This window comes from Mustelus asterias, unplaced genomic scaffold (assembly GCF_964213995.1).
Source record: "Mustelus asterias unplaced genomic scaffold, sMusAst1.hap1.1 HAP1_SCAFFOLD_4028, whole genome shotgun sequence".
NCBI lineage: Eukaryota > Metazoa > Chordata > Chondrichthyes > Carcharhiniformes > Triakidae > Mustelus > Mustelus asterias.
In genome coordinates, this window is record NW_027593973.1 from 16,047 (window position 1) to 23,642 (window position 7,596).

The 7,596-nt window shown below is 47.3% G+C and overlaps 1 non-coding gene across 1 annotated transcript; it reads right to left on the bottom strand.

Annotated features, from left to right (window-relative positions):
- Positions 1-5,023: 5,023 nt before the first annotated feature.
- On the bottom strand, positions 5,024-5,214 carry LOC144490920 (U2 spliceosomal RNA). The gene has a single exon (XR_013497366.1). It is a non-coding gene; the product is annotated as a U2 spliceosomal RNA (small nuclear RNA).
- Positions 5,215-7,596: the final 2,382 nt, after the last annotated feature.

Below are 7,596 nucleotides of genomic sequence, written 5' to 3' on the forward strand. Positions count from 1 at the left end.
GAGGTGGCTTGTGCGGAGCCCAGTTGGCCCATTGTTGCGCTGTAAATTCCACGCAAACTGTTGGGATTTCTCAGTAGAGTTTAAGGGTGACATCATTGTGTAAACAGTATGGATTGTGCAAGGAATAACTGAAGAACGGCTGCTCAAAAAGCAACAACAGCTGGCCCTCTTTGATGAGCTTTTTACCTACGACAATACAGTAAATGTTTAAACTGGTTTGGTAGGTTGCTTTACAATATTGCGCAAGTGTATAAACCTGCTTACATTTGTTTGTGTTCTGTAAATACACTCCGAAAACAACCTGGAAATATAAAATCATGGAACTGTAAATCACGTGACTGTAAAATTATTTATTCAGGACATCCGAGTGCCTTACAACCAATGAAGTGCTTTTAAAAAGTATATCCAGCGTTGGAATTAAGGAAAGGCAGCAGCCAATGTACGCACAGCAAGCTCCCACAAACAGCGGTGTGATAGAATCACAGAATCCCCACAGTGCCATTCAGCCCATCGAACCTGCACCGACCACAATCCCACCCAGGTCCTGAAAATCTTAGAAAATATTAGAAATCTTAGAAACCCGACAGCACAGAAAGAGGCCATTCGGCCCATCAAGTCTGCACCGACCACAATCCCACCCAGGCCCTACCCCCATATCCCTACATATTTACCCACTAATCCCTCTAATCTACGCATGCCAGGACACAGTAAGGGCAATTGTTTTAGCATGGCCAATCAACCTAACCCGCACATCTTTGGACTGTGGGAGGAAACCGGAGCACCCGGAGGAAACCCACGCAGACACGAGGAGAATGTGCAAACTCCACACAGACAGTGACCCGAGCCGGGAATCGAACCCAGGTCCCTGGAGCTGTGAAGCAGCAGTGCTAACCACTGTGCTACCGTGCCGCCCTATCCTTGTAACCCCACATATTTACCCTGTTAGTTCCCGACACTGCTGGGCAATTTAGCTTGGCCGATCCACCTAACCCACACATCTTTGGACTGTGGGAGGAAACCAGAGCACCCGGAGGAAACCCACGCAGACACGGGGAGAATGTGCAAACTCCACACAGACAGTCACCCGAGGCTGGAATTGTACCTGGGTCCCTGGCGCTGTGAGGCAGCAATGCTAACCACTGTGCCGCCCGCGATAATGATAGGTTATCATAGGCTGTGATTTAGTGGTATTATCACTAGACTAATAATTCAGAGACCCAGGTTAATGCTCTGGGGACCAGAGATCGAATCCCACCACAGCAGCTGGAATTTGAATACAGTAAAAATCTGGAATTGGAGGTCTAATCGTCACCATGAGACCATTACCAAATGTCGGATGCCCTTGTCCCATGAAAGAATAAATAAAAAATAATCTGTTTTGTTTGGAAGAAAGATTTGTTTGAGGATTAAATATTAGCCGGGACCCTGAGGAGATCGCCCCCTGCTATTCTTTGAAACAGTGCTTTTCGATGCATCCTTTCACGCTCCCCTGCCAAAGCAGATGGGCCCAATCGGTGTAAATGTTTCATCCAAAGGATGGCATGTCCAACAGTGCAATATTTCCTCGGCCAAGCACTGGAGTGTCGAGACCGTGGGTGGGATTTTACAGCCCTGCCCGCTGCCGGGATTGTACGCTCCCGCCAAAGTCTACGCACATTTGGTTGGGCCGCCCACCTCCCTCACGGCAGGTCCCCCCCTCTGTGAGGCGGGAAAACCCCAGCCTGTGAGCTCAGGTTATGAATGGTAAGTTTTTAAACCCTTGGGAGCACGAACAAACTCTCAGAGCACGAGGGGTGGATTCGCTGCAAAGTCTTTCTAATGTCTGTGACAACATTTGTGTGACTCCCCCCCCCCGTTCAGTAGATTCAGGGTGGGTGATATTCTGACGATTGTGTCTTTTTCATAAACCAGTTTAAACTTCCACACATGGAAACTCTATATAGCTAATCCACCTAACGGACTGCATGTTACTCACTACATGTTCAGTTTCAGTTAGTATTCACAAGCTTCATCACCTGCCAAACATTCAGCCCAAGGGGCTTTACCCAGTTTCCAGCCCCTCAGTGCGCTATGGCTAAGAGAGCTGAGTGAGTTGCCAGTTCCCATATCGCCATTGCGATGGTTGTCCCAAGCTTTAGTGCATCCCTCAGTAATTTGATTTATTGTCACATGTATTGGTATACAGTGAAAAGTATTGTTTCTTGCGCAGTATACAGACAAAGCATACCATTCACAGAGAACGAAACGAGACAGTGCAGAATGTAGTGTTACAGTCATAGCTAGGGTGTAGAGGAAGATCAACTCAATTCGAGGTAGGTCCATTCAAAAGTCTGATGGCAGCAGGGAAGAAGCTGTCCTCGAGTCGCTTGGTACGTGTCCTCAGACATTTGTATCTTTTTCCCGACGGAAGGTGGTGGAAGAGAGAAGGTCTGGGGTGTGTGGGGTCCTTAATTATGCTGGCTGCTTTTCTGAGGCAGCGGGAAGTGTAGACAGAGTCAATGGGTGGGAGGCTGGTTTGAGTGATGGACTAGGCTTCGTTCATGACCCTTTGTAGTTTCTTGCGGTCTTGAGCAGAGCAGGAGCCATACCAAGCTGTGATACAACCAGAAAGAATGCTTTCTATGGTGCATCTGTAAAAGTTGGAGAGAGTCGTAGTGGACATACCAAATTTCCTTAGTCTTCTGAGAAAGTAGAGGCGTTGGTGGGCTTTCTTAACTGCAGTGTTGGCATGGGGGGACCCGGACAGGTTGTTGGTGGTCTGAACATCTAAAAACTTGAAGCTTGATGTGAGTCCTGGACCTTGGACTGCGCCGATCTGCAATGTGCCAAACTGCAATGCTTGGTCATGGACAACACTCTGCACTGGAAGACCAGTCCATTTCAATCAAACTATGTAATCAAGGATAGCCCTAAATATTGCAACTGCAATCCGCCCTTCCACAGGTAGGATTCTTAATTCCCAACAGAGTCAACTGTATCATCGTAGAATCAGTACAGTACTGTACAGGAGGCCATTCAGCCCATAGGACCTGCATCAACAACAGTCCCATCCAGGCCCTATCCCTGTAACCCCACGTATTTACTCTGCTAATTCTCCCTGACACTAAGGAACAATTTGGCATGGCCATTTTGGAGTAGATGGTGTTAATAAAGAGAGCTCATTGCTTCTCCACAGCAAATGGAGACAAGAGTCCATTTAACACAGAGTGTGTACAGTTAACAGCACAAAGTGGCAAAACCGTATTACATAGAATTGGATATGCACTTTGCAGGTCACTTAAGGCAAGCGTGGAGCCGGAATAGCATCCTGGCAATGTTTATTCCCAGTACTGTGCCTTTTCGTAAACAAATGTTCCAGCTTTTAAAACCTCCATGTATTTCAGAGCCTTGACCTGAATGTTCAGTAATCCCATTAACAACTGTTAACAGTCCAGCTCCGCTGACAGATAGGAAAGATCCTTGTAGAAACAAACTCCTGCAGATTGGAATCAGAGAGTTTAACTCTTAAGAGGTTCAGAGTGTGAAAGTTACCCTCATGAGAAATTCAAACCTGCTCATTCACTGCCATTCACATCTTTGCTCTATTTTGTTTTGGGATGTAACGTAACCAGCATTGCTCACACTCATATTCCCCAGGGTCACAATTCCAATCAACAGGTTACTCGTGGCTCAGTGTGTTACACTCGTAGCGTAGTCAAGTGGCTGCGGGTTCAAGTCTGAGTCCAGAGGCTCGAGCACAAAATTTAGTGGGGAGGGGGGGTTCTCTGAGGGCGTGCTCCACTGTCGCACATGTGGTCTTTAATGTTAAAGCCAGACACCTTTCAAACAGATGTAAAAGATCCCATCGCAACCTCTGAAGAATAGCAAGGGAGTTCATAGCATCCCGACAATGCAGGAGGACGACATTCGGCCCATCGAGTCTGTACTGACCACAATTCCACCCAGGCCATATCCCCTTAATTCCATATATTTACCCTCCTAATCCCCCGACACTAAAGGGCAATTTACCACGGCCAATCAACCTAACCTGCAACCTAATCTTTGGTCTGTGGGAGGTAACCGGAGCACCCGGAGGAAACCCATGCAGACACAGGGAGAATGTGCAAACTCCGCACAGACAGTGACCCAAGTCGGGTCACTGGCGTTGTGAGGCAGCTGTGCTAACCATTGTGCCACCGTAACTCCTGGCGTCCAAGGCAATATTTATGCCTCAACCACTATCATTAAAATAAATCATTTGATCGTCATCATATTTCTGTTGTGAAAGATAACTGCACAAATTAACTGCCATATTTTCTGCAACAATGTCAATGCTTCCAAGGTACTTTGTTTTTTTGGCCAGGGCTTTGAGACAGCCCAGGTTTGTGAAAAGGAATAAAAGTAGTGAGGGAGTTAGATCACAAATGACCCGAGGCCGGAATTGAACCTGAGACCCTGGCACTGAGGGGGAGCATTCCAAGGTCCAGGACTCACGATTGTGACCCTGGGCAGTGCTAACTACTGCGCCACCGTGCCACCGCGAGTGTCCTTTCTAAAAGTAGCAGCCAGGAACTTGCAAAAAGAGCTGCCCAATGTCTGGTCCATCATGACCAGCCTCAGGATGTGCCTATTTAAATTACTCCCCCGCAGGAGTATTTGGGGAGTGGTCTTAAAACATAGGCACCACTCCAACTTGCCATCCCATGTGATCCTGACCACACATCACCAGTGACTAACCCCACAGGACATCACGGATTGGTCCAAAATAGTGCAATCATAATTGATTCAAAAATCTTCACAAAGTCTCCTGCTCCAAAACAAAAAAGTCAACAGACTCGCACACAATTGGTATCCTGCTTCTATTTTAGTTACAATCCAGCAATCCAAATATCTGGTTACTTTACAAGCAAACTATGGGGGTCGCAACGGTTGGAATTTTTTTTAAAATCCAATCAAAGTCCAATTCAAAGTCTCAGCAAGTGAGACATTCCCGATCTAAGCTGACAGGACAGGCTGGCCTCTTCCTGTCTTGGGCTTGATCTCCATGATCCAAGCTGATTGGAGCAGGCATTGCACCTCCTCCAAGGCTTGATCTCATTTGCATCTTAACCAAAAGGCCGAGATGCCGTTTTAAAAAATTGCTTCAACTGAAGCCTCAGTGTAACCTCATTGACTTCTATCAAGTGCGGGACAGCAAAACTACACTTGATCTTAGCCAAAAGGCCGAGAAGCGATGTGGTTGGAAATGGTGAAGGAAATCAAACAGCATCGGTTTAGTGGACACCAAGGCTGGGCTTTTAAAAGCCTGGAGAATGGTCATGACCCTTGGAATGGCAACCTCTGCTGCAGGATATCAGAGTAAGAAGAAACCAGAGCAAGACACAAGATGGGCAGCACAGTGGCAGGCACTGCTGCTTCACAGAACTAGGGACCCGGGTTCGATTCCCGGCTTGGGTCACTGTCTGTGCGGAGTCTGCACGTTCTCCCCATGTCTGCGGGGGTTTCCTCCGGGTGCTCCGGTTTCCTCCCACAATCCAAAGGCATGCTGGTTAGGTGCATTGGCCATGCTAAATTCTCCCACAGTGTAACCCGAACAGGCGCCGGAGTGTGGCGATTTTCACAGTAATTTCATTGCACTGTTAATGTAAACCTGCTTGTGACTAATAAACTTTTTACTTTTAGATTCTGCAGTTTTGAGGTGTGATGAGGTGAAGGCAGGTTGGAGGTAGAGAAAGTATGAACCCAGGGGAGAGCAACTCCGCCAGCAGCAGAGAGAGAGAGAGAGAGTGAGTGAGGCTCCAACTGAAGTGTTGTGGTCAGTTCAGGGTGCCACGGTTTAAGAAAGATGTCACATCCTTCGAGACACCGAGGAGATTTACTAGACCCTACCTGAGATCAAAGACTTTAAAAAGTTTATTAGTATCACAAGTAGGCTTACATTAACACTGCAATGAAGTTACTGTGAAAATCCCCTAGTCGCTACACTCCGGTACCTATTCAGGTACACTGAGGGCCAATGCACCTAATCAGCATGTCACAAGAATAGAATAGAATCCGTACAGTACAGAAGGAGGCCATTCGGTTCATCGAGTCTGTACCAACCACAATCCCACCCAGGCCCTATTCTCGCAAACGCACACATTTACCCTACTAATCCCCCTGACACTAGGGTCAATTTAGCATGACCAATCAATCTAACCCACACATTTTTGGGCTGTGGAAGGAAACCAGAGCATCCGGAGTAAACCCACGCAGACACGGGGAGAATGTGCAAACTCCACACAGACAGTGACCTGAGGCCAGAACTGAACCTGGGACCCTGGCACTGTGAGGCAGCAGTGCTAATCACTGTGCCGCCGATGTCTTTCATTCAGACTGCGGGAGCAAACCGGAGCACCCAGAGGAAACCCATGCAAACATGGGGAGAATGTGCAGACTCCGCACAGATAGTAATCCAAGCTGGGAATCAAACCTGGGTTCCTGGTGCGATGCGGCAGTAGTGCTAACCACTGTGCCACTATATCGCCTGAATTCAACTGTGTTGTGAGGCTACCAGTAAAAGTTTAAAAGGAGATCAGATGAAAGTGTCCAAAGTCATGAGGGGTTTTAATAGAGCAAGTAACGAGAAACTGTTTTCCACCTCAAGATACCCAGTGATAGATTTAAGATGGTTGTCACAAAAACCAGAGGCCACATTAGAAAATAAAGCTTGCAACCAATCTGGAACTCACTGCCAGAATGGATTGCAGAAGTAGATTCAATACGGATTTTGGAGAAGAAATTGGATTTGCATTATTTGCATGGAAATTTTTTTTTAAAAACAGGGCTATGTGGAAAGAACAGTGGGAGAGAGACAATTTGGATAGCTCTTTCAAAAGGCTGACATGGACACAGTGGGCTGAATGGCCTCTGTAATGATGCATTTTGAGACTTCATTAACGAACACAAAAGGCATTTATTAAAAAGAAGTGTTCAGCCGCCTCTCGGCTATAGCTAGCTCCCAAAAACCTCTTTCCCTCGGAGCCTCTCTCACCATGGGGCAATGACACACTGAGTCCCGATTGGTCGCACAGGCCTTGTGACCCTTACTCTGCTGTGTTGCCCTTAAAAGGGACAATCCCCACAGCTACCTTCGATCTCATTCCAGGAGTCGAGTCGATGCGAGAGAGAGAGACTAAAGGCAAGAGAGGGAATGTTTGGCAGATGACGAGCTATTTTGTATTCAGCCACAAGGGAGAAGTTGATAAGATGACAATGGCTGAAGTCATTATGGAAAAAAATAGTAAGGGATGGGAGCACAGTGGTTAGCACTGCTGCTTCACAGCTCCAGGGACCTGGGTTCGATTCCTGGCTTGGGTCACTGTCTGTGTGGAGTTTGCACATTCTCCTCGTGTCGGCGTGGGTTTCCTCCGGGTGCTCCGGTTTCCTCCCACAGTCCAAAGATGTGTGAGTTAGGTTGATTGGCCATGCTAAAATTGCCCCTTAGTGTCCTGGGATGTGTAGATTAGAGGATTAGCGGGTAAAATACGTAGGGATATGGGGGTAGGGCCTGGGTGGGATTGTGGTCAGTGCAGACTCGATGGGCCGAATGGCCTCTTTCTGTACTGTAGGGTTTCT